This window comes from Coenobita brevimanus, chromosome 97, assembly GCF_032717465.1.
Source record: "Coenobita brevimanus isolate Jiangsu-jjx chromosome 97, ASM3271746v2, whole genome shotgun sequence".
Classification (NCBI taxonomy): domain Eukaryota; kingdom Metazoa; phylum Arthropoda; class Malacostraca; order Decapoda; family Coenobitidae; genus Coenobita; species Coenobita brevimanus.
Genome location: NC_137050.1, coordinates 52,625,553 through 52,651,817, shown reverse-complemented (window position 1 = coordinate 52,651,817; position 26,265 = coordinate 52,625,553).

Here is a 26,265-nt window from a genome sequence, read left to right as displayed (position 1 = left end):
CGTCATCGTCGTCGTCGTCGTCATTATTATCATTACTGTCGTCGTCGTCATTATTATCATTACTGTTGTCGTCGTCGTCGTCATTATATCATTACTGTCGTCGTCGTCGTCGTCATTATCGTCATTACTGTTGTCGTCGTCGTCGTCATTATTATCGTTACTGTCGTCGTCGTATTCGTCCTCGTCGTTGTCATCAACCGACAACGATGGGAGTTCACACACACACACACACACAAACACACACACAAAAGACCATTCCACTTACGCACAGCACAATTTTACGGTTAGTGCAGGCATGGTTTTGTGTGTAATAACATGGCTTATAGACAGTTCCCGTCTTATCTTACGAAATAACTTCAGCAGCAATAGGTCCGTGGCTTTATAACTCTGCAGTGTAAGAAATGCAGTGCCATAAGACCTGGGTAAATGGACGGTGGTGTCATATGAGAAGCGTGTGGCACTCATCACCACTCTAACACTCACCACCACCACGACAACCAACAACAACAACATAATTCACTATTCGGGATCATCTTTTTTGCTTTCCTCCTAATCATTTCAATTCGACTTAGATTTGGTTGATGGACTGAAGTACAGTAATATCAGTGAAAGCATTAAAAAGTTATTATTGTAATTAAAGTATTTGGTTGTTCTGAGTAGATCTCGTAGTGTGCAATAACAAGCCACAGGAATTTAACTATACAGTTCTGCTTTATTTTTCATGCAAAAACCTGTGCAGACATTCTTAGCTCTGCGTCGGAGGCCACTGATACTGTAGGTAATTTTAACATGAGAGTTCAAAGTGACTGTGTAAGAGTAATGATTTGATCAGTGGATGATGATCGCCACCACCTACCACTGTGATCTGTGGTTTGGTAACTAAACAGCGGCGGGTTTAAGTCTATGAACAGACTAAATATCATATTTTGACCATGAGATTCATGATTATTAAAAATATGAAGAAATTAGCAAACAACAAAAATATTAGTTCATTATCTGGCAAAAATATTGTAAGCTCACATTAATAATATAAAACCATTATCACAGGGGAAATCATTTCATTATTAGGTACAGGTGTCGTCAGTACACCTTAGCAAAATAAATTACCTGTCACAAGGCGATATTACTTCATTACTAGCTACGTGTCGCAAGTTCATTTTAACAATACTGTATAAGTTAATGAGTGAGGTGGTGATGACATGGTTGAAGTCAGTCTCCAGCCTTCACTTCCCTGTCAGTCATTACCATAATTGCCACACATAACCCACACACATCACGCCTACACGCCACGTCACGCCAAGGCACGCCAACTGCACGCCACGAAACGCCACAGCATCTGCAAGTCACACACCACTCCACGCCAAGGCACGCCAACTCCGCGAAAGTCCAAGGCACACACCCTGCACGCCACACACCACTCCACGCCATGAAACGCCACGGCACGATATACCACGCCACACACCTGCACGCCCTTCACCTAAAATATATTATTAACCCCTTATCGTCAAGTTTTTTCTAATAATTTATTCAATGAAATACCAGGCAATTTTATTCAGCTGAGTGTGTCACAAACTTAAGAATGTTAATACTATTACTATTAATCTTTTGTGGTCGTGACAACTCTGTTATTCAATTCCAGCTTAAGTCACGCGACTTAGACTTTACTCAGGCGAAAGAGCGTCGTAGGAGAAAAGCAAAACATCAAAAACACATTTCCCTACTGAGCAATGGCGAAATGTGCGCACCACTAACAGCATTGCCGATGACCAGGCCACTAAAATATGAGTGGTGTGTTAATGTGGTGTGGTGTGGTGGTGTGTCCAGGATCCAGATCAAATTAGGTGTTGTGGCTGCCCAGGACGCAGCAGCCAAGTGATGCTGATGTGCCCTACTAATCCCAATCCGCTCACCCTCGACAGGATTAAATTTAACGAACAAGAATCCTCTTGCATAGAAAAGATAAAAGATGATTTCAATTAGACTCATTAAATCCTAATGGTCCCTCTAGAGCCAAGTTAAATTGGGAAGTACCAAAAAATAAACGAAAAACATGTCCTCTGTGGTAGTATTTCTTGTGCTGAATAAAGTAACCTGGTAACAGCAAGAATAATATGCAAAGCTCGTAATTATTTGTCATACCGTTAATCCTGTGTGTGTGTGTGTGTGTGTGTGTGTGTGTGTGTGTGTGTGTGTGTGTGTGTGTTTCTACATAGGTCGAGCTAACTGTCTAGGAATCTTTCAGTTTTTCACATCTACCGCCTCCACCACCATTCCAACCATATTTCCCTCCAAAGTGATGCGTTCTACTAGTGGGATCCAAACAAAGAAAAGATAACTACCAGATAGCGAGCAATGAACTCACGCACAGCTGTTTATGTGTCATCTAAGCCCTCAAATTTCTGGTTTGACTTCACAAGCAATAATTATGCCTCACATGTCAGTATTCTGAGCTTTGTGCTTATAAATGCGTGTCACATACACCTGTGAGATAATCGTTCCATCGTCTACCAGGTTATGAGACAAAGCATTCCTTGTCAAGTACTTTTACAAACGTAATTCATCCATCCACTTGAATTATTCGTCAGTTCCTCAGGTTTCTCAAATTCCATACCTCATTTTCTCACACATTCCTAACCATATCCATCTGTGGTCTTGGCCTTCAAAGTCACTCACACGTAGCCTTTTCACCATTCCCTTCTTATCCAGCCTCTCTGAGTGACAATATCATCAAAGCACACACACTTCTGTTCTTAGATAGGGTACTTCCTATGTACTGCTATGTACTCTCATGAACTCCCTTCTTATCCAGCCTCTCTGAGTGACAATATCATCAAAGCACACACACTTCTGTTCTTAGATAAGGTACTTACTATGTACTTCTATGTACTCTCATGAACTTCTAACTCCACATCTGTCACTATCTACAGCGAGACGACTTAATCCCAGAAATGATCACAAACAAATCGCCTCCACGTCATCATATCCTCCACCATCAGGATGCCCTCCCTTCAGCTCACATCTCACACAGTAGGCCTATATCTTTTCACCCCATCCCTCCATCGCATCCTCGGTCTTCCCCTTCCCCTACACCTAACAAGCACTCTTCTAGTCAGTATCTCTCCTCCATTTTCTCCACATGGACTACCATTTCAGTGCTGCATCCAATAATGATCTTTAACACATACACGCAACACTACAACGCTCCCTTGTTTCCTCATGTGTCCACCTGTCGTTCTTCGTAACCTCACACGCTCCTCTCACATACCTTTCCACTCCCCTCACTCTTGACTGGTGTCCTTCCTGAGTCCAAGCTTCACTTCCATGCGTTAGAAGGGGGATCACACAACTGTCATCCACTTTTTTTTTTTTTTTAATTCTATGTCCACCTCCCAAATCCTTATGACCGATCTCTGACGATTCCTTCCACTATTCAATCTTCATAATCCACACAACCACTTTTAACTGATCCATTTCCACTTAAGAAACTCAATTCATAGCAAAGTCACAACAATACATTATAATGGGCGCTAACCCACCTTCATGCAAACCTGTATAGCCTCAGCGTACGAGGTAAACATTCTGACAAACAAAATAGATGAATCCAATAACAGTGGTAGTTTTCTTTACTTGCCACTGGAATGAACTTATTACGGCATTATTTGATGATACTCCCTCCTCTAATTCCTCCCTTTGTTTATTTTTTGTTGAGATTCGTCTACCTAAATAAATAGACTGGACTCACTTTGAACACCAAATTATTCACACACACACACACACACACACACACACACACACACACACACACACACACACACAAACTTTAAGAGAACATTATCCTTACGATGGATTTTCTTTAATTTCTGGGATCCATTCTTGCTTCATTTCTCTCTCTCTCTCTCTCTCTCTCTCTCTCTCTCTCTCTCTCTCTCTCTCTCTCTCTTTTCCCCATAATAATGCAGCGCCAGTCTCTCCCTTACACATTTCTTCCCTGTCTTTCCTGGTCACTTTTCTATCTCTGTCTCATAACATCTTCCCTTCGACTTCTATTACCCTCTCTTTCTCCTCCTCTTTCGCTGTCCTTCATCTTTCTCCCTCCTCCTACTCTCCATTTTCTCTCGTCCAACCTTCATCGACCTTCGTTAATGGTGGTCTTATCGGTATATGAGAAATAGATGTTTTCGATAAGGATTTGAGACGCGAAAAACTGGTCTGATGTCCACAGCAGTTTCCGCCGCCAGACGAGAGGATTGCAGCGTTTCAGCTGTTTTGTTATTTTGTCCTTCTGATGACGAGAGGGATGTGGATTTCTCGGTCACTGATTGGCCAGGAACTCCCTGAATATCAGGCCACTTACAGGGAAACTGTGAAACCATTTTTGGCTTTTAGCATTACATGGAAAACGATAATAATGAATGATGCAACATTACGACAGAGAGAGAGAAGCTGAAAGGTTCTGTTGAGAAGAATGGGGTAGATGTGACGAAAATCCTTTAACTCCACGCATCCTGTCTGAAGGTGGGCGCTGCTCACCTCCTGATCCCCCCTGCCCCTCCCCCACACACACGAGCTGTACTTCCTTAAGGGTGGATAAGCCTTTCTGCAAAAAGCCGGCAGCTGAACATTAGACACAGCTGGTAATTGCATCCAGCCTCTAAGAAGTCTGCAGACATAAAAGTAATATTTCCATTAAAGATCATGAAAAAACAGATATAAAGTGTACTGAGAGAAGACGAAGCACTTACTTGTACACTGTTGAAGATAACGAGATGGTCGTGTGGAAGACTTTGCTGATTAAACAAGTCGAAGAACTTGTTTCTGGGGCAAAAAATTGTCAAAAGTTCATATACTCTCACCAGGTCAGCTATTGCTTCCTCGCGGGTGTGTTTTAGTGACTACAGAGATGAGCGCTGCAAGAAGCGGGTGGAAGAAATATTGGTTGAGAAGCAAGCGGAAGAGAGAATGGTGGAATCATCAGCGTGGGAGTGGAAAGAGATGGACGTGCAGCTCAGAAACACACTAATGAAGAACACGACGCTAGTTGGTGAAAAAGCTGAAAAAAAAATGTTGACATCGGTAGACGACGATTGTCCGTTGCGAAATACAGTCTGACAAGAAAGGATCGATAACCACCAACGTGCAATTACTGATAAATGACAGCTACTGAAGTGAGTCTAATGCCACCCAAACAGACTGTCAGAAAGATGGTTATAAGAGGAAAGATGCTTGAAAGTACTGCTGTTCAGGATCATTTAATAACAGCAAATCCAGAACCTTGAACCTAAGGACCTTCTTTGATACTATTCTACGCAAATATATCCAGCAAGTAAACACTGACATCAGAACTGAAGCTAGGTAAATATAACCAATGAACTATTTTCACAATTCTGTACTGAGCATAAGACGAGAAATAAGTTCAGTAACTTTTTCCTCGTACACGATTAAGATATACTGCACAAATATATACAGTGAATATCTCAAGAAACATAAATTACGTAGCTTTACTCTAGTAAAATATTATTGAAAATTTACGGAATAATATAAATTTTCGTGTTAGTGGATACAGGTTAGATACATTTAAAGAAACGTCTTAAACTTTCATCGTCACCCCCCCCCTCTCTAAAGTCGTGTTAAACAAACGCCTCCCCTCACCCCACACATCCACCATCCCATCACTCTTCTCTCTCCTCTCACCATCTCCCCCCCACAACGCAGGGGTCGTGGTCGTGCTGTATAAAGACATCGTTTACTGCTGGCTTGGGCTTAGAGCGAGGGGGCTTGACGATCAAGGCAGGCAGGTGACTTGCTCTGTATATATACCGGTATTTGTGATTTACTGCTGACCTGGGAATCGAGAGAGGGGCCTGGCAAGTGAGGCAGGGAGAAGGCTTGCTGGGCATATATTTGGGGTCTGCGTGTGTTTAACTAGAAGATGATTTTCGTTTGGTCTTCTTTCATCCTAGTTTGTCCTATTATCTCTGACCCTCTCCCTCTCCCTCCCCCTCCGATAACACAACTTTCCCTCACCTCTTTCTCCTCTTTCCTCTATTATGCCTCTTATCTTTTTGGCCCTCCCTCGCACTCTCGCATCCACGTCTCTCTAACTTTTTTCTCTCTCGAATTATTTTCTCTTTTCCCTATACCCTCCTCGCCTCCCACTCTACATTCCCTCCCTTAACCCTCCCGTCCTCCCCATCATCCACTCACTCTCGCCCCCTCCTACGCTTCCATCATTCCTTCGTTTTCTCGCGCTTTCTCCTGTTTTCATTTTCACCCTCTTCTCCCGCCTGACTCTCTCTTTCATCCTCCCTTCCACCTCTTCTCCTTCCAACACAACCATTCTTACTTTTTCCTCCCATCTCATCCTACATTCCCCTCTCCTTCACCCCTGCCTCGTCTCTCATCCTCCCTGCCTCTTCCCTGTCCCACTCTTCCGTTTAATATTCCTTATACCGACCCTTCTTCTCAATTATCCTTCCCCACCTTTTTGCCGACTCCCTCCCTCCCATTTCCTCCTGGATTTCGAACACCTGAGTTGGCTATTAATGCAAGAAAATATTATTTCATAAAAAAATATATGCATGGAGCTACTGAACGCGGTATTCTGTTTCGTATTGTGTTTGTGAGTTTGTGCATTAGAGAAAGAAAGGTTGAAACTAAAGCCTGTAAAACTTTTCCTTTCCACAGAAATTTAAACTAAAGTAAATCAAGATCCATTCACTCCGCGATGCCTGGACACACTGAGTTTAACCGCTACAACGTGAGGACATCTTATTAAAGTTGAAAAAATTTGCTGAACGTTGGCATCAATAAATGTAAATTAATATCCGGGTTAACAAGGGTTATATGGATAGTTTGTAACTCCTACACCCACCTTTGGGCTTAAAATACTCAAGTAAGAGGATACAAAATACAGGATGCTGTCACCGGACACAGTCACATGACTGGTGATGAAAAGTGAAGCCTGGAGAGGAAGATGTGGCGTTCAACAGAAAAGAAGTTCGAGGAAGGGACAGGAAAATGCAGGAACTGATGAGAAGTGAGTCAGGCAATGATGCAGGACATGTGGATTGGTCGTCACCAGAACAGGGGCCACGGATGGGAAAATGTTGGGTCTGCTTCCCTGGACACACCAACACCGAACAACTACAAGCTACTTACTTCCAAAGGACAAAGTATCGTGTAATATGAATGTACTTCTATGTTTATACAGTATTTAGAGGAATATGCTCAGAGAAGTGTGCTGACTTTCTCTCCATACTAATGAGTCGGAGAAACAAGTCAGCAGCGGAAGACCAGCAGGAGTTGCATCCTGAGTGCTGCTGGAACGGAGCCCCAGCTGTCCCTATCATCAGGCTTCCATCCGCCTAGGGAACATTGACTTGTTCGACTGGTACTACAACCCTCTCGTGTGTGTGTGTGTGTGTGTGTGTGTGTGTGTGTGTGTGTGTGTGTGTGTGTGTGTAATTCCCTATTACTTCAGTTAATATTTTAGTTATCTGGCCAGTGTTCAATATTCTTAAGACAAAACAGAAAAGACAGTCAATTCCCTGGCAGTAGCAAATCTGTATCCAGGGTTACACACGCGTCCAACCTGCCCTGACGAGACGCAATTAGGCTGGACTGTGCACCGGGGGTCCAGGTGAAGCTGGGGCCTCAGTGGCCTGGCTGCTGGCCCAATGGCTCCCTCTGTCTGTCTACCTGCAACTTACCTGCCAAAGATCGTTTATTCCTCGGCCTACCTGTCAGTATAGGATTCCAACTATCAATCTGTCTATTTATCTTTCTACCTATAACAATCTATTTATATCTATGCATTTGTCCGTTATTCAGTCATTTTACTACCATTTTCGTCTATTAATCAATCTATATATCTATCTCTCTACCTACCTATCCATCCATCAATCCATCTATCAATCTATGTGACTATCTGTCATTCCGTATAACTGTATCTCTCTCTGCCCAAAATAATAGGAATCTGACTCTCTTTACCAGTCCAGCTAATGGTCGGTCTAGTTGTCTCACAGTTATAATATCAATCTACCTTTTATATCTTAGTTATCCTTCTGTCTAGCTCTGTCTCTGAGTATCTGTATCTATCAGTGTATCTACCCACTTCTATCTATCTCATTCTACCTATCGCTATCCATCTCTCTATCTATCTATCTTATCTTGAACCATTAGTCCGGCTTTCTATCCTCCCAACTATCTGTCACTTTCTTTATACATCTACTCTATATCCATTCCTCTGTATGTGGCTGCCTGTCAAATCTATGGGCAATATTCTCGTGGCCTCTGCACAATTCGCTAAACATGTCCCTCTCCCTCAACGATGTATTTAGCCTATTGCGCCTGTCTGTGTAAGTACGTATCAGTCTATGTACCTTTTACCGTGTGTGTGTGTGTGTGTGTGTGTGTGTGTGTGCCATATTCTCGTCAGCGTAGGGGTCCTGTTATCACCTCTTCCTAAGCGATATGTTATGCACAGTACACCTTAACCTCTCCAGTCCACCTGTATGTTATTATCCTGTCATGGTCGCTATACCCTACACCCTTCTTACTCTAACTTGACCTATATTTACCAATCTCTCTATCTTAAATGCTGGGTTGTAACGATGAATTAAATACTGGAATATGATGCTAGTCACGAAGAAGCGCCAAGGAAAGGACGTCAAGCCACAGTAATGCCTTTGTCTGCAACTGGGCGACGTGAAATAGGCCGCAAAAAAGATGAAAATTTGGATCAGGTTAAGAATACCTGTATTAAACCGTAAAAACTACAGCAAATCAAAATATTCTATGAGTCAATGAAGACGCCCCACCTAATACAGTTGCAATAATTCGTGTACAATTGGTTGTCTGCAGCACTGATATGATGTGGAATGATCATGTACTCATACAACACCCATCTGAACACAAAGATTCGCTTTGTTCACGAAGCAATGGCTCAGAGATAAGATTAATCAATTCTACCCATTCTGTTCACTGTCTATTGATGGAAAAGGAACACGTGGCTGTTTTACGTCGTGTGTAAGTGGTATAAACCTGTTAGTTCTTGAAAGACTGCCAACACGCCAGGCTTTTCATGCCTAGAACGTCATCGTGCCTGAGGAATGCTGGAGGGTGGCATGACGTAACGTGTGACAGCCCGTAGTATGTGGTTTGTCATTATATAACGATTGTCAGGCTAATGCAGAGGCATCATGACGACCGACGGCATCCTGCAAGAGTACATGTCACAACAGAACGTCAAGGTCACCACATCCTGATGCTGCATCTCCGGGACAGATTCCTATCGGCGGCACACACACCACCAGTGAGAATCCTGGTCGACATAATCATCAGATAAGCAGGTCAACCGTTCAGCGGCGACTGCGGTTGTTTGGCCTAAACGCACGTAGAGCCGTAAAGGTTTTGGATCTCTCACTCGCCCATCGTCGGAACAGATTACAGTGGTGTAGCCAGCATGAACACTGGACCAAAAGACAGAGTAATGCTGTTCTCCTCACTGATGTATGTCGTTTTTGTGTGGATGACTCTGACGGACGTCTGCGTGCTTGGAGGCAACGTAATGAACGTTGTGCTAATTGTTGTGTGAGACAGGGTAATCACTGGGGTGGGCCCGGCTTCGTGGCATGGGCAGAGAGCTGACTACAAAACACCTCTACTGATCATCGAAGGTAACCTTACGACTCGAGAATACATCAGCAATGTTCCCAGGTGCTGTGTGATCCCATCTCTACGCGACCATCCAGGCGTAACAACGTTGCAACAAGATAACGCTCGTCCACATGCTGCTCGTGTCACAACTGTGTTTCTGCAGGCTGAGAATGTCAACATATTGCCATGGCCTGCCTTCTCACCTGATTCAAACACAACTCACCATGCGGGGGATTATCTTGTGCGGTGCCTATCGTCGCATGACACCAACCACAAAACAGACCACAACAGATCCAGGCAGTGAAAGGAGAGTGGCAGAAGCTTCCACAGTACACACCACGTAAACTGGTGTCCAGTATGAGGCATAGGATTACAAACTGACTGGCTGCAAATGGTGGCCACACCCCGTACTGACGGACACACGTAATGTGGCATTGGCTGTCTACGAGTCAAGTCACAAATGCACTGATGACTGTTTATGTAATGAATTTTTTGCCCTTATATTCTGTCGTAAACTTGTAGCAGATATTGATGTACCCGCTGTGTGAACTACATTTAGATATGTCCAACTTTACCCATAATAAACCACAGGTAACCTACTAGTGCGTTTTCACTGACTCGGTATACTTCCCACATCTGCTGGATACATTTTTGATCGAGTTTATATTCAAGAAAATGTCTTTGGATACTGAAAGGGTTGTTGAAATGGGTGAAAAAATGTCTTTCCTATAATATTAATTCTGGTAAAACTTAACAATATTCTGGATATTTGCAAGAGGAAATGTTCATATAGTATTTCACAAGACCTGGCTCCCCTACCCCTCTCACCAAGTATTTGCAGGTCTTTTTAGAAGTGAAATGTTTTGATGACACGTAGGGAAAAGGCGGTAAATATATCACCAGTTTCATCTTCAGTAATGTTTAGCTTTAACATCAGGCGAGTCTTTGATAGTGACATGTTTATCAATAATCTTTTAATGGAAGCAGAAAGAATCCACATTATTAACATTGGTAATATAATAAGTCTATAATAAGACAAAATAACGTCAGATTCTTCTTCAGTACTGTTGAAAATGATTTTAACAGAGAAGTTTTTGATAATGGCATGCTTTTGCAACAATCTTGCAATGGAAGCAGAAAATAATCCTATGCAATATCACCGGTAATATAATCAGTCTGCAAGTATATCAAATGCAGAATATTAATTCCGGTAATATGTCTATAATAATACTAAATGCAAGGTATTAACGCCGGCACCATAACCAAGCTACATTAAAGCAATTATACTGCTTATCTAGGCAGACCATTTTCCCTTGACAAGTATATGAACACACTCGCTAGTATTAGAAATAGATACATAGGCATATTTTTATATGGTGAGTGAAAAATTAATAAGTCAAAAAGAAAATCTGTCACAATGAACTTATTAATCATGCAGTATACTCGTACTGACGAATTTTACTTGAAGTGTATTCAGTAGGAAAGGTAATATACTTAGTTATAGGGAGTTAATCTAAAAGCACTAATTAATATTAATGAAGTTTTTATTGGAAATTTGAGTTTTAATCGGGAAATATTTGTCCGCTACTGATACACTTGCCACAGAAACCCATTAACATGAAATCCGCGTGAGACAATGCGTGGATTAATCTAAAATGGATGGCGGGCGTGGCAGGACAGGTGGCGGCACACTGAGGCAGAAAACAATATTATAGGATCATGACGTCATAAAGCCTGTGAATGGACGACGATAGTGGTGTTGGGGGAGAGAAAAATGGAGGAAGGATGGAAGGAATAGGAGGGAGCAGGAAGAGACGACGGTACGGGAAGATAAGGAAGAAATGGAGGGGAAAAAAGAGGAAGAGAAGGGGGGAAGGGGAAGGTAGGGGTTGATGAAGAAGGAAAAATACAAGGGAATGGATGGGAAGAGAGAAATAGGTATTTGAAGGAAAAATTACAAGGAAAAGGGAGGAGGCGGAGAACGAGGAGGAGGAGGAGGAGGAGGAGAGGAGGAAGGGAGATAAGCGTGGATGAAAAAGGAATAAATGATAGGAAATGGAACAACTAGCAGCAGGAAGAGAGGGGGGTAGGAACAGATGGAAAAGGATGAAAATACAGAAGGGAAGAAATCAGATAAACCCAAACTACAGTAAGGATGACAATATGTAGAAGCAAATTTAATCCTCTCATGGCTGGAACAATCCCAGTGTTTGTACCACCTAACGCCAGAAGATCTGCTAAAATAAGGGTGAACCATATGAGATTGTGAGAGATAATAGTTATCATTAATATATTCATTCTCGGAACAACTCCAGTACGTATTCCGTTCCACATGATGCCATATGATTTTATTCAACAAAGAGTCGTACGAGTAATATAAAAAAAAAAAAAAAGGGGGGGGGGGACAAAAGATGAGAGGAAGATACGAGTGGACAAAGGAAAAAAAAAAAGAATGTATAGGGAACTGGCTAAGAAAGATGTAGAATAAGTATATTAAAAAATGATGAAGGATGTGGAAAGAAAAAAGGAAAGAAAAGAGCTATACCAGGCCAAGTACAGTAAATGTTGCCAAATATCAAACAAATATTAGTACATTACAACACACACGTCGAACTTTTACCTTATCCTGTGACCCTGACCTTGAACTGGCTCTTGTCAAAGCTGAGTCCCTTCATCCTTGGCTTTTCTTGAGTTAATGAACTGTTTGACCTAAATCATATAACCTGCATGACCTTGATCTTTGCCCTATTATCTTTTTTAATCGGCAATTCCTTGACTGGCCCTCAACCTATCCACATAGTTTGGTACAAATTACATTAAAACAGTTTTATTATGATATTCACAAACAGGTCGAACTTTGACCTTGCCTTTTGACTTTCTGGCTGATTGTGATGAAAATAGACTCTTCATTCTTGCCTTACCCTCAACCCTTCCACCATTTTTCTCCCAAACAGGATTAAAACTGTTAACGTGACCTTCCCACGTGATTGTAACCTCTGACTTACTGTTCTCAACAACCATGGGTTAACTCCTTGTCTGACCCTAAGCCCTACGATTCGGTTACTTGCACTGTAAGTAACAGCGTGGAATGTTGTGATGCCAGTCAGTGTTTAAGAATAATGATGGTTGAAAGAAGTGGAAGGTAGGAGTGGATGAAGAGGGAAGACAGGCAGGAAAGAGTACTGAGAGTGGATGTTGACGAAAGAGGAATGATAGGATTGGAAGAGGGATAAATTGGATGAACGGAGGGAGGGAAGCCGGGAGGTAGAAGAGGATAATGAACGGTGGGAGGGAAGCCGGGAGGTAGAAGAGGATAATGGACGGTGGGAGGGAAGCCGGGAGGTAGAAGAGGATAATGGACGGTGGGAGGGAAGCCGGGAGGTAGAAGAGGATAATGAACGGTGGGAGGGAAGCCGGGAGGTAGAAGAGGATAATGGACGGTGGGAGGGAAGCCGGGAGGTAGAAGAGGATAATGGACGGTGGGAGGGAAGCCGGGAGGTAGAAGAGGATAATGGACGGTGGGAGGGAAGCCGGGAGGTAGAAGAGGATAATGGACGGTGGGAGGAGAGCCGGGAGGTAGAAGAGGATAATGGACGGTGGGAGGGAAGCCGGGAGGTAGAAGAGGATAATGGACGGTGGGAGGGAAGCCGGGAGGTGGGAGGGAATTAATAGAGGTGGAAGGAAAGGAGAAAAATAAAAATGACGCACACAGAAACACGGATTATAAAATATTAAATGAACGACGGAAATTAAATGGAAGATGGAAAGGAACAAGAAAGGGAACCAGAAAAGAAATTACAATCTGTTAGGCTGGAAAATAAATCTCATCAAAACCAAGTAAAATGATATTGGTTCAAGAAGAATAAAATGAAGCAGATGTCATCGTACTGACAGAGTTAATCAAGCACTTAACCCTTTCACCCCAGTTGTTGGTTACTTTATCGGGCTAAAACCAGCAAATATTGTCAACTAGAGAAAGGCTTGCAGTAAAAGGAAACAATAAGTATGTCGTGTAATTCCTTCCCTGCTACTGGTACACCAAACCATTATATCTACGTTAATACCAGAGAGTTTTGTGCAACCCTGAAATATCCTACCAACAGACGGGGTAATCAAGGCAGCGTAATGTGAGTCAGCGAAAAGAAAAATATATTGAAAACTCAACACAGGTGGAGGAAAGGGAGAATATACCTAAAATAGGGCCATAAATGCACTGAATAAACACATAGGGTATTATAACAACTACTGGTATTGGGGAACCATTAAGGGGGATTGGCTGAATGAACAGAATACACAACAGGATAAACGGGAAGGAGGAGAGAGGGACAGAAAGGGGGCTGGAATGAGAGGGAATTAAGGAGGTAAAGAAAGGAAGGAAAAGATTCAAGGCCATGAGAAGGATGGGGAAGAAAGACAGAAAGAACAAGAGTGAAATGGTAGGATAATGACGGGGAAAGAAAGGGAGATGGAGGGAAAAGTAACAATGAATGGAAAGAAGGGGCAAGGAATGAAGGGGGTAAAAATAAGGTCAACGTAAAGAATAAAGAAAAGAAAGAGGAGGAGAAGATACGGATATGAAGGAGAGACAGAAAGAAGATGGTGCAATGAGAGGAACAGATAATGAAGATACGGACAGGAATAAATTAATGAACATTTAGGAAGGCGGAAGAGAGGGAATTCAGTTTGGGAATGAAGAGGGAACGGAAGACAAATACATGAGAGTGAAGGGCAGGACAATAAAAAACGGAGGAATGTAGTGTAGAGGAGGATAAACTGAGGAAAGAATAGGGGTGAAGGGAGGAAAGAACGGAAGAGAAATACAGCTGGGCAGGGAGACGAGAAAGAAAGAGGAAAACAATAATAAAGATGAGATGAAGGAATGACTAAAATTTCAGGAGAAATGAGACACAGAAAAAGAAAGGAGTAGGTGGAAGCAGGTGTAGTAAAGTGAGACATTACGACAGCCATCAGCACACGAGGGTATGAAGAAAATGTGAGAGCAGTGTGGTGGAAATTAGGTGTGGAAAAAAAGTGTAAAACATGATGCATACAACACAGATGTAGAAGTTAACTGACGATGGAAGGAAAGGATTTAGAGAGAGAGAGAGAGAGAGAGAGAGAGAGAGAGAGAGAGAGAGAGAGAGAGAGAGAGAGAGAGAGGAATTAAAAGAATAAATAACAGATCGAGGTGGAGGGGAAGAAAAATGGAGTAAAAATGGAGAAAGAACACAATGAAAAAGAAAGAAAGAAAAAAAAAGGAACAGAAGAATGGAACAGAAAGATGAACGACAAAAAATGGTAAAGGAAAATCAGAGAAGCGGAAGATGAAGCAGGGGAGGCTATTACAAGGAAGGAAAGGAGGACGGGCCTCAGAGAAAGAAAATAAACACGGGATATGGGAGAATGAGAGATGGGAAGGGTACTGAGAAGACCGAACAGAAGAGAGGCGTTGAAGAAAGTAACATTAAATACAGGGAAAGGAAGAGTTAGATAAGTGATGAGGTTAAAAACGAGTGAGGAGCGAAAAAATTGGCATAAGAGGCAGGATAGTTAATAAGGCAATAAAAGAATAATTAGATGAGAAGGAGGAGTTACGGTGAAGACGGAACGAAAGAAGTCTGGAAGGAAAGAAAATAAAGAAAAACGGGGATCAGTAAAAGAAATGGTGATGCTAGGAAGAACAAATAACAGTAAAATAATAGCAAGAGAGGCACAGATGGAAGGGTAATAAGTAAAGGTAAAGGGAGAGTAACTGAAGGAAGGGGTAGCAAAGCCTACAACGAAGGAGAGGCGAAGGAAGGACAACCAACGAGGGAAAAGGAAGAATAATTTGAGAATAAAGAAAGATGGGTGTATGATAGTATGAGTGATAATTGAAAGGAAGAAAGAATAAAAACAGAAGAAGGACTGAAATGTAGAAGCAGGAGTGAAAGGTAGAAACAGAATATAAATCAAACAGAGGATATAAGAAATAGAGGGAAAAGTTGCTTTGGAGAAACAGCCAGAGAGAGAGAGAGAGAGAGAGAGAGAGAGAGACACACACACACACACACACACACACACACACACACACACACACACGAATAAAAGTGATAATTACTGGATAGGAAGGAAAGCAAGAGAGGCGGAGAATTAAGGATGACATACAAAGGAAAAACAAGAACTGGGGAGGTGAAGTAAAATGACAGGAGAGGTTATTGCGAAGGAGGAGCAGATAAGAGGCGTAGGAGGAAGGACACAACACAGAGGGAACAAGAGCATTAAGAAGTGGATTAGCAGAGCAGAACGAGGGAATTACCAGGGGAGGAGAAAGGAAAAACAAGAAAGAAATTATGATGGACGCAGAACCAGAGCTTAAAAAAAATAAAAAGTACAGGGAAAGTTTTAATTAGAAAATGAAACAGGGGAATTACTACCAAGATGGATTAAAAAACGTGAGCGTAGACAAAAGGACTATTAATAAAAAAACAAAAGATTGAGAAAGGATGAATGCAAGACAAGGTTAGACTGAACGACAAAAAACATGGAATAACGGAACATAACAGAAGAAAGAACAGGAAAGAGGAAGAAGGACGATAAATAAGGAAGAAAGAAGAGTTAATGAGGTGGAGGGAGAGGACAGGGAAGTTACTGTGAAGACAACTAATTAGCGATGACTGCAAGGCGCTAACACCTGTCTAATCCTACCCAGAGGACGTGGAGCAGAAGCAATAGGAGGAGGAGGAGGAAGTGGAAGTAAGAAGAGGACTAAAGAGAACAGGAGGAGGAGGATGGGCAGAAGAGTACAAGAGTAGGAAAACAAAGGAAGGAAGGAGAAAAGATGAAAGATGGTGAGCCAGGGAAGTGCGGAGAAGGAAGTGAACAATACGCATAAGAGAGAGGGAAGAGGTGAAGGAGAATGGGAAAAGGAGAATGAGAAATAGGGGAGAATGAGGAAAAGAAATGTAGTTAGCAGGACAGGAAGGGCCAAGATGAGAAATGAACCTGAATGAGAAAGAAAATGAGGCGAAGAGAAACGGACAAAGGCAAAGGACTATAAAAAGTAGCAGTATAAGAAAAACAGGAATGGGAAAAACATTCCCTACGATGACGAATTTTTTTCCACTCACGTAACTGCCAGTAAATTTTGCTCAGTTCAGGAGAAACGTATGGAATTGGAAGGTGTCAATTCAATGCTTTCATTAACCCCTTCACTACAATAGGATCTCAGCAAAAAACAAAAATCGTCTGGTGATAACAATAACGTATCAACTACATACCCGGCCACAGAAATTACAAACTAAGACAATAAACATGTGACGCAGCAGGTGGAACAGAAACTGAAGAAGGAAACTCACCCAGCAACAAGATGTGTAAACCTTGAAAAAGTGCCGGGCAGCAGAGAGAGACGCCAGTGCCTTACATAACCTAAATGTAAGAGACGTCTTTCCTGTTTTAAATCGTCGGCAGTGTGTGTGTGTGTGTGTGTGTGTGTGTGTGTGTGTGTGTGTGTGTGCGTGTGTGTGTGTGTGCGTGTGTGTGTGTGTGTGTGTGTGTGTGTGTGTGTGTGTGTTTTAAAGAAAATATATTGAGAATGGAAAAAATAAATAAAAATAATTATTCCAAACAGCAAATTACAGGTGTCATCCATTCATTAAAGATCTATAACAATTGGACTTTAGCTGCACAACAACAACAACAACAACAACAAAAGCGTTCTTTGGCTACAATAGTTAAAAGAATATGTTATTAGCCCCTTCACTCAGAAAGGCCATTCTACACAGAGTAAAATAATGTAGCGTCAGCAATAACAAATATAAACAGTGTCCTCTGACTTGGGGAGGTGAGGGTAATGATAACCTAATGTCTAGTGTGAAACAGGACTAAAATGTCAGGGATCACTCGAGTAGGAGCTGGTTACTTGATACATTAAGTTCTTTTACTCTAACTTGACCCAGATTTTCACCCTTTTGTGCCCTATTTCACGTGACTCAGTGGCAGAAAAAGACAATGCTACAGGTCTACATCCCACCCTTAGCGCTTTATTTGTGACTAGAGCCATATTCTAATGTATATCTACCGTTACAACTAAGATGGAGGGATGGTAAATTTAGGCCACGTTAAAGTAAAAATGGTATTGCACTGACTAACAAAGCCACGTCCCCCACTCAACAATCTAATCCAATCCATCCAAAACACAAAAGTAAACAGCTTCAAAAAACAAATGGGGTGGAGAGGTATATGAGAGAGGGGGGTTGTGAGTTGGGAGCAGGGCAGTGAAATGGCGGGGGACAGGGCGACATGGAGGCGATTTGTTTGTGGCCACCCCGAACGGGATTGAGGCGTCTGGCAATAAATAGATAGATAGATAGATAGTTACAAAATATTACAACGAATAGGCTTCACCCAAGATAATATCGGCGGCAAAATCGGAAACTATTCTCGCAATATGTACTGCTGTGAACACAAATACTGACGTTGTGCAATGACGTAAAACCCGTGATGCGATTTTCTGAACTCAACAAACATTTCAGAATATGTTGCAAGAGCTTCATAATGCTTTTCGAAAGAGTGAAGCGATATTATTGTGTGCCAGTGTATCTCACCTGACTGTCGCGTATATACCGTAATTTATCCATTTTGAAAACTGGAAATGTGAAGTAATCTCCCACCCTGACTTTTCCTGTTTCCTGCTGCTGTCACCAGGCTGCTGTCGCTCCCTCTCTCTGCACAGCGTTACCCTGCTTCCTGTTGTCTAAAATATATATGTTATTAAAAACTGTTCCACCGCATGGCCAGACCTTTCCACTAGGGAGCTGATAAGGACAGGTGGGCAGGAAAGCTGAGAACTTGACTCGAACTCCATAATCAAAGGGCTACGAGACTGTTGATCTGGCCACAAAACAACCTTAGCTGTCTTTGTATGTCTGTGTGCTGTGGGGGGTGCGGGGAGGTGGAAGAGGGAGAGGCGATGGGAGAGGGTGAAAGGTGGGGTGCAGAGAGTGAGATGTGGGAGGGGAGAGGGGGAGAGGTAGGGGGAGAGGGGCAGAGGTGGGGGGAGAGGGGCAGAGGTGAGGGGAGAGGGGCAGAGGTGAGGGGAGAGGAGGAGAGGTGAGGGGAGAGGAGGAGAGGTGAGGGGAAAGTATGAGAGGTGGGGGGAAGAACATGAGAGGTAGAAAGGATGGAGGAGGGTGAGAGGTGTTGGGATGAAGGTCGTCTGAAAAATGAAAGTGGAGGAGAGAAAGAGTCAGGAAAGAGCGAGAAAATGAGAGGGAAAAATGAGGGATGAGAAGCGTGGCAACCAAGGGAGTGTGACCGAGACGAGAGGGAGGAAAGGAAGCGTGAGAGAGTGAAGGAAGGTTGGGAGTAAAGGATGGTCAGAGGGAAGGTGGGATTGATGGAAGGGAGGATGGGCAACAGGATTATGGGAGTGAAGGAAGGACAGGACAGAGAGATGATGGGGATAAAGGAAGGCTTGATGGATAATAAGATAAAAGGAAGGATAGAGGGATGGTGGGAGTGAAGCAGAATAAAGGGATGGTGGGAGTGAAGGACAGAGGGATGACTGGAGTGAAGGAAGGATAGATGGCTGATGAGAGTGAAGGGTGGACAGAGGGATGGTGGGAATGAAGAAGGGATACAGGGATGGTGAAGCGAAGGAAGGACAGAGGGATGATGAAGCGAGGGAAGGACAGGGGGATGGTGAAGTGACAGAAGGATAGAGGGATGGTGGAAGTAAAGGAAGGATACACGGATGGGGGAGTGTAGGAAGGATACACGGATGGGGAAGCGTAGGATGGATACAGGGATGATAGGAGTGAAGAAGGACAGAAGGATGCTGGGAATGAAGGAAGGATATAGGCTTGGTGGAGTGAAGGAGGGAAGGAAGGGTGGGTTGAAGGGAATGAAGCATAAGTAAGTAAAGGAAGAACATGTGGGATGGAAATGAAGAATGGATAAGATGTAAAACTTTAGTCCAATTAACCCTTCAACACAGTGTAGGTGATGTTTTACTTTATTCTTGCTGTCTCCATGGGATTTATTCCAGCACAGGACGGCAGCCTAGTAATGAAGGAATTAAATATAGCTCTTCATAACCCATCCAGTTTGGAAAATCTGTCGCAAGCTGAATAAAATCGCCTTGTACAGCAAAAGTAAAATGCAAAGGAAGTCCTCAGGCTGAAGGGGTTAACGCTGACCATTGACAGAATACAAACCATGAAAATAGATAAATATAAACCTTTTGACTTGTGTGGATTTCTAAGAATACAAATGATAAGAGGACAGCCACAGCAAAGGCGTTTTCTGTACCGATGTGTTGCTGGCAAGGAAATTCTTGCCAAGCCAAGCACAGGATCGAACCCGCTGAGAACTATGTTTAGATGCAGCAGCACCTACTGCAGCGACTCTGGTCGTCTGCCTTTCACTAACGATATTCGGAAGGTAGATGCTTCACTTCCCTGGGCCTGACTGCTGCCAAGCTACGCCACACTACACCACACCACACCAATTTACACCAAACCACAGCACAGCATAACACAGCACACTATATCACACCACACAACAAACCACACCACACCACGCCAGAAGCATTGACAGAAGGACCCTGAAATAACCGCTTCTACTACTTCTGTGCTCCATACTCAAGCGCTCAGGCCGTCTGTTAAGCATTCACTGGTGACATAAAAAGAAAAAATATATATATATCTCCACCTAAACCACCTGATTCGTTATTTTTTAAAATCACATAATATAAGTAACACAAAGTATTTCCACAACAATGGCGGGTTTGGGCCTCGCCGCTGGAAACTGCAGTGTGTCCGCTCGTAACGCTAGACGGTATTTCACTTTACATTGATCTTCTTGCCTGAACAAACTATATTTTTAGTATACTTATGCGTTCTCATTGTGTTAATATGCTTCAAAACAATATCTAGGCAAAAATCTCTTAATATTCCAACAAAAACTTTAAATAAACCAGAAGACAAGGAATCCGAGGAGCATCAATATATTACTGGGGAGGAGCGGCACAGCATGGCACAAAAAGCCTGTGTTCGCTTGATCTTTGTGCAATCACTTTCAGGAGACGACTGAGGTGAAGATGAATTCGCATGCAAGTGAAAATCCCTAAAAAACAACTTATTGCTCTAATTGTCTCATTCAGTATGGGGAGTAAGGATTATTGAGAGATAATAAAGATGCAGGAAATAAGAAGAAATGAGGAAGAACTGACAAAATAAAAAAAAAATAATGAAGGGGAGAGAAGGAAGGCCGTATAAAATAAGAGTGGTAGCTGCGGAAGACAAAAGGAGGAGAAATAAAATAAAATGGGAAACAGGGAAATGGAGGAGAAAGAGGCAGGTCATTCGAGGGTAAATTTAGGGGACGTACAAGGAAGAGGAGGAGGAGGTCACAGACGGACGATAAAAATAGGTTGGGGAATAAATGAGAAGATCAGGAAAACAAAATAAGACTATAAGAGATGGAAGAAAACAGCAAAAATATGAATAAAAAAAAAGGAGATGGAGCAAAGGCACAGGCATTATTAAACAAGCGGAACAAGTGCGAAGCCGAGAGGAGCAAAAAGTAAGAGGTTAAAAGGACAGGAAACAAGAATGGAAGCAGAGGAAAAAAAGTATGGAAGAAGACGCAACAAAGTAGTGAATACCACCGACATTTCAGGGGTGGAAAGGATGGAAAAAAAAAATACTGACATTAAAACTTTTACAAACTTACGCGGGAACACAATAATGTTATTTACGTAGTGATGTTATAATAAGTTGTCAGCCGTAAAAGACCGGAAGATATACCCATTACTTTACAACCACCAATAACCAAAGAAGTAAACAACTGATAACGACAACTGTGCATACAGCCCTTGTTATGCTGTTCATTATTCTTACCCTTATAGCATTTCTTATAGCAGAATGGTGAGATGTTAAAGATGAAATGGACGAGTTGATTTTGTCCGCTGACAGGATAGGACCTACAAAAATTAAAATACATAAAAGTATACTTAGCTTGAGACGAAAACAGGCATGACTGATAGAAGGAGTCTGAAGTTTAGTAATGGGAAAACAAACTAGAACGAGGCAACAGAAAATCATAACACAGAAATTCTCACAGACGCCCATGGCCATTTTAGGAACACCTCGAGAAGAAAGGAAGAAAAGATAAAACACGAGAAAAAGTTCCAAAACTCGCCCCTCCACTTGGCACACAGAAAGACAATTCCCAAACTGGTCTGCTGGGAGCGAAGCGAGTGAAAAAAACAAAAGAAAAAAGAAGGCTAAACGAAGAAAGCTGAGTTCAATTAAGAAGGAAGTATGTTAATCAGCAGGTGACGGAAAGTAATGGAACAAAATCAACTTTAATGAACCAGGTAACAGAACCATTTCCATTAAGTTTGGAAGGTAATGCTTGAAGACAATACACGCTTGTAGAAAGTATGTCTGAAAGGAGGAAATGCTTACGAAAGTTAATGCTGAAAGGAAAAGATGCTCGAAAGAAGGAAAATGTCCGAAAAGAGTAAATGTCTGAACATGTAAATGATGAAAGGAAAAAATGCTCGAAGGAAGTTTGTCTGAAAGATGTAAATGCCTGAGGGAGCAAATGCCGAGGGGAAAATAATGCTCGAAGAAAGTTAACGCTTGAAAGGAGAAAATACTCGAGGGAAGTTAATGCCCGAGAGAAATAAATGAAAGAGTTCTTGTCGAAAGGTAAAAAAATGCTGGGAGTTAATGCCTAAAAGGAATAAATGCCTGATAAAGTAAATATTGAAAACGAAAAGAGAAATGCTCGAAAGGAGTTAAGGTTTAAAAGAAGTACCGGTATATGAATAAGTTAATGTCAGAAGGGAGTCAATGCTTGAAGGGAGTACATGCTTGAAGGAAGTACATGCTTGAGGGGAGTACATGCTTGAGGGACGTAAACGCTTGATGAGAGTTAATGCTGCAATGATTAATAGTTACGGGGAGTATATGTTTGACGGAAGTAGACGAAGCAAGACAGTAAATTACTGAAGGAAAGAAAACTGAAAGAAGGTTATGGTATGGAGAGAGAGAGAGAGAGAGAGAGAGAGAGAGAGAGAGAGAGAATAAGCCTAAAATCTATATAAAACCAACTAATACATACAAACCCCAATGGGCCTCAGTAAACCGGCCATCATCTAGCGAGACACTACCTAACTAACTGCTGGTATAAACTAGGCAACGGTGTGGACAGAATACACGTCCTACCCTTTGTAAACCCAGCCTCCTGCCCCTTCACCACCACCACTACCTTGCCACACACAAACACTTTACGCCACGGTGCAGTGAGGTGGCAAAGGGAAGGTGGGGTGGACAGGTGAGAGGGAGACAGGGGAAAGCGAGAGGGGGAAGAGGGAGAAAGGTGAGAGGGGAAAAGGTGAGAAGGAGAGGGGGTAGGAGGGAGAGATGAGGGAGAAGGCAGAAGAACGACAGAAGGGAAGTAAGGAAAGAGGTGGAAACGGGTGGAAAAGAATGAAAAGGATGAGAGGGAGTGAAGAAGGGCTGGATTAGGATGGAGTGAGGAGAAAGAGAGATGTGTGTGTGTGTGGGGGGGGGAGGTAAAGAACTAGACAGTCCGACAAAGGGAATGACAGACGAGGGGCAAGAGATTAAGCACGAGGGGAAATTAAGAAAAATGAGATAAAATGAAGCTTAATTATACATAAGGGTGGAACTGTAAAAAACTACAAATAAAGGAAAAAGATGAAAAGACATTTGGAAAAGGTAAAGGAGAAACAATGCAATGTAGAAAATCAATAAAGGTATGAGGAAATGAATACAAATAAAGAGAAGGAAGGAAGTGAAGAACAATGACTGAAAAAAAATGAGTAAAATAAGAAGGAAAATTGAAGGAGGAGTAGAAGGGTGTGGGGAAATGAAGAACGAAAGGGGAGAAAGGAAAGTAAGAACGAGAAAGGAGAAAGGAAAGGAAGAATGAGAGGGAATGGGAGAGAAGCACCGATAGAGAGGAATGGAGGGAAAGCAAGAATGAGAGAGATGATAGGAGATGGGATTGTAGGAAAGGAAGAATATTAAGAGATGAAGGGTGAGAGCGATGGAAGAAGGGTTTATTATTCAGACGTGAAAGAATGTCAAATATTCACGAAAAAATGAATCCTCCCTCCCCTCCTTCCTTCTGACCTCAGTGGCAAGTCCATCAAAATGTGTGGCTGGTTCCCTTGACATTTCCTAGTCAGTTAAAAATACAGACATGTGGACAGTCTTTCCCTTGGTCTCAGCTGCCTGAATGTAAAATAGCTTCTGTGGGCTCTATTTTGCTGAAAACTTGATATTTTCCCTGTCACAGTTGAGACCTGGTGAAACGGAAGATAAAGGGGCAAACAGGAGGCAGAATTGTGTAGCTAGCCTAGATGTGATAAGATTATTATTACAAAATCAAATACAATTGCCCTACAGCAGCAACATGAGGCGGAATTGTGTAGCTAGCCCAGGATACGAGTATTATTACAGAATCAAATACAATTGCCCTACAGCAGTACTGACTTGTGTAACGTCGGCATATCACTGACTCAACCAATTTCTCTTAATACCACTTTTGTCTCAAATGCACCATAACAAAGTTCACATTTTGCGGTGCGAAATTCAACCAACAATTTTCAGAAGATCGTCACCCCGCCTGATAGGGATATTTACCTGTATGGGCATCAGAGACGCCTGGTGGCCGTCCCGAAGTTTACCCCTTGACTCCCTAGACGTCTTTCATTGCTTTATTCAGGCTTCCTTCACACGATATAGTCTGCAGAACATCCAGGCACAGCCAAATATCCCGTCATCAGCGTTGAAGCAAAAAACCTGCTGAGATTATTTGAAACCACCTATGTACGTGAGTCAGATTTTATTTTTCATTTTTAGTCTGGAAAGAGAAAAAAAAAAAAAAAACTATTCAGTGTCTGTCATTTGGAACAATGTTAAGAGTTGCTTTGTGAAACACGGAAGATGTGAGTTTGGAGAGGCCGGTTAGCGCAGTTCAGAGTCAGGGTTCTCAATGAAGCAATAAACAAAAGAAAGCTTGGATACATATAAAAATGATGTACGAGTATAAGACTTAAAAAATGGCATATAGTGTTTTCTTAACAGATTTTCTTTTTACAATAAATAAGCAAGTTCCTATTTCACTGTGGAATCGAACTACAGGTAAACTGCAATTAAATCATCACACAATTAAGATAGCGTTGGTAACGAGAATTTCCCTTAACGTTTTGGTGGATACCTTAGTTCATAAATTTGCAACTAACTATCTGGAAAACAGTTGGGTGCCCACCACATGTAAAGCTTGGGAACTGTGCTTTACAGCGACATTTGCTACACAAATAATTATATACATTAAAGTGTCCCCCACACGACACACATCTATTTGTTCTTCCTACATATGTATTTACTATCACGCTTTACACCTGGATCTGGCGAGGGGATTATTGCCAGGTAAATCCCCCAATGGAGAGGGAACATTTTAAGACCATCCAGCTTCCCTTGTAATATTCTGTATACGTTGTCTGTCCATCTATTTGTGCAAGACTGATATAAGATGTCTGTATTACCTCTTCAGTGATACTGAACGTCAAAGATAACCTAACTACCAACATAACAGGACACAAAGAAAAAAAAAGAAAAACGAAAGAAAGATGGAAAAAAGAAAAGAAAAAAGGAAAATGGAATAAAAAAAATAGGACAAAGGAATAGAAAAAGAAAAATAAATAGTAAAAAAGAAAAAACTGAAAAAGAAAAAAGGAAAAAGAAGAAGAAAGAAGAACGAATAAATGAATGAAAGAATGAATAAGAGAAAAAGCTGTTATGTTGGCTATGTCCTAGTATATATTTGTTCTGTGACTGCCCATATTGCCAAGGCAACAGAAAAAGTACAAAATAATTATTATCCTATATCCTTCGCGGTTCAACGTGTTTTCTTTATATACTGCTAAAGGTACAGCACATGGCAGCACAAATACAGTAATTCAACACGTGTTACAGGCGCAGTTTGGGGAAGCAACAGGTGGTAAGGATGTAATGGCGAGGTGCTTGAGGCGTGAGTGGACTTAACTGCTTAGGGGACTTTAGGTTAATGGTAGTTTGTGGCTGGACTGGTTCATACTGAGGTGAAAATGACCACAGAGTAATACGAGAGAGAGAGAGAGAGAGAGAGAGAGAGAGAGAGAGAGAGAGAGAGAGAGAGAGAGAGAGAGAGAGAGAGAGAGAGAGAGAGAGAGAGGAATAAGTGAAAGTGAGAGCGTAAATGACAGTATGACAGAGTGAGTGAGTGAGTGAATGTGCAGCACAGCGGCATCCACACACCGTGCTGGGTTAGTGCTTAGTACTGAGGCAGGCCTGTGGAAGTACTGCATTTGTGGAGACTGATGTAAGTAGGCCGGTAAGATGTAAGTCAGAGATGAGGGAGGTACAACAAATGGCCAATGGACAGACAGGATAGGGTAGGGTGTTGTAAGTAGGCCGGTAAGATGTAAGTCAGAGATGAGGGAAGTACAACACAAGGCCAATGGACAGACAGGATAGGGTAGGGTGTTGTAAGTAGGCCGGTAAGATGTAAGTCAGAGATGAGGGAAGTACAACACATGGCCAATGG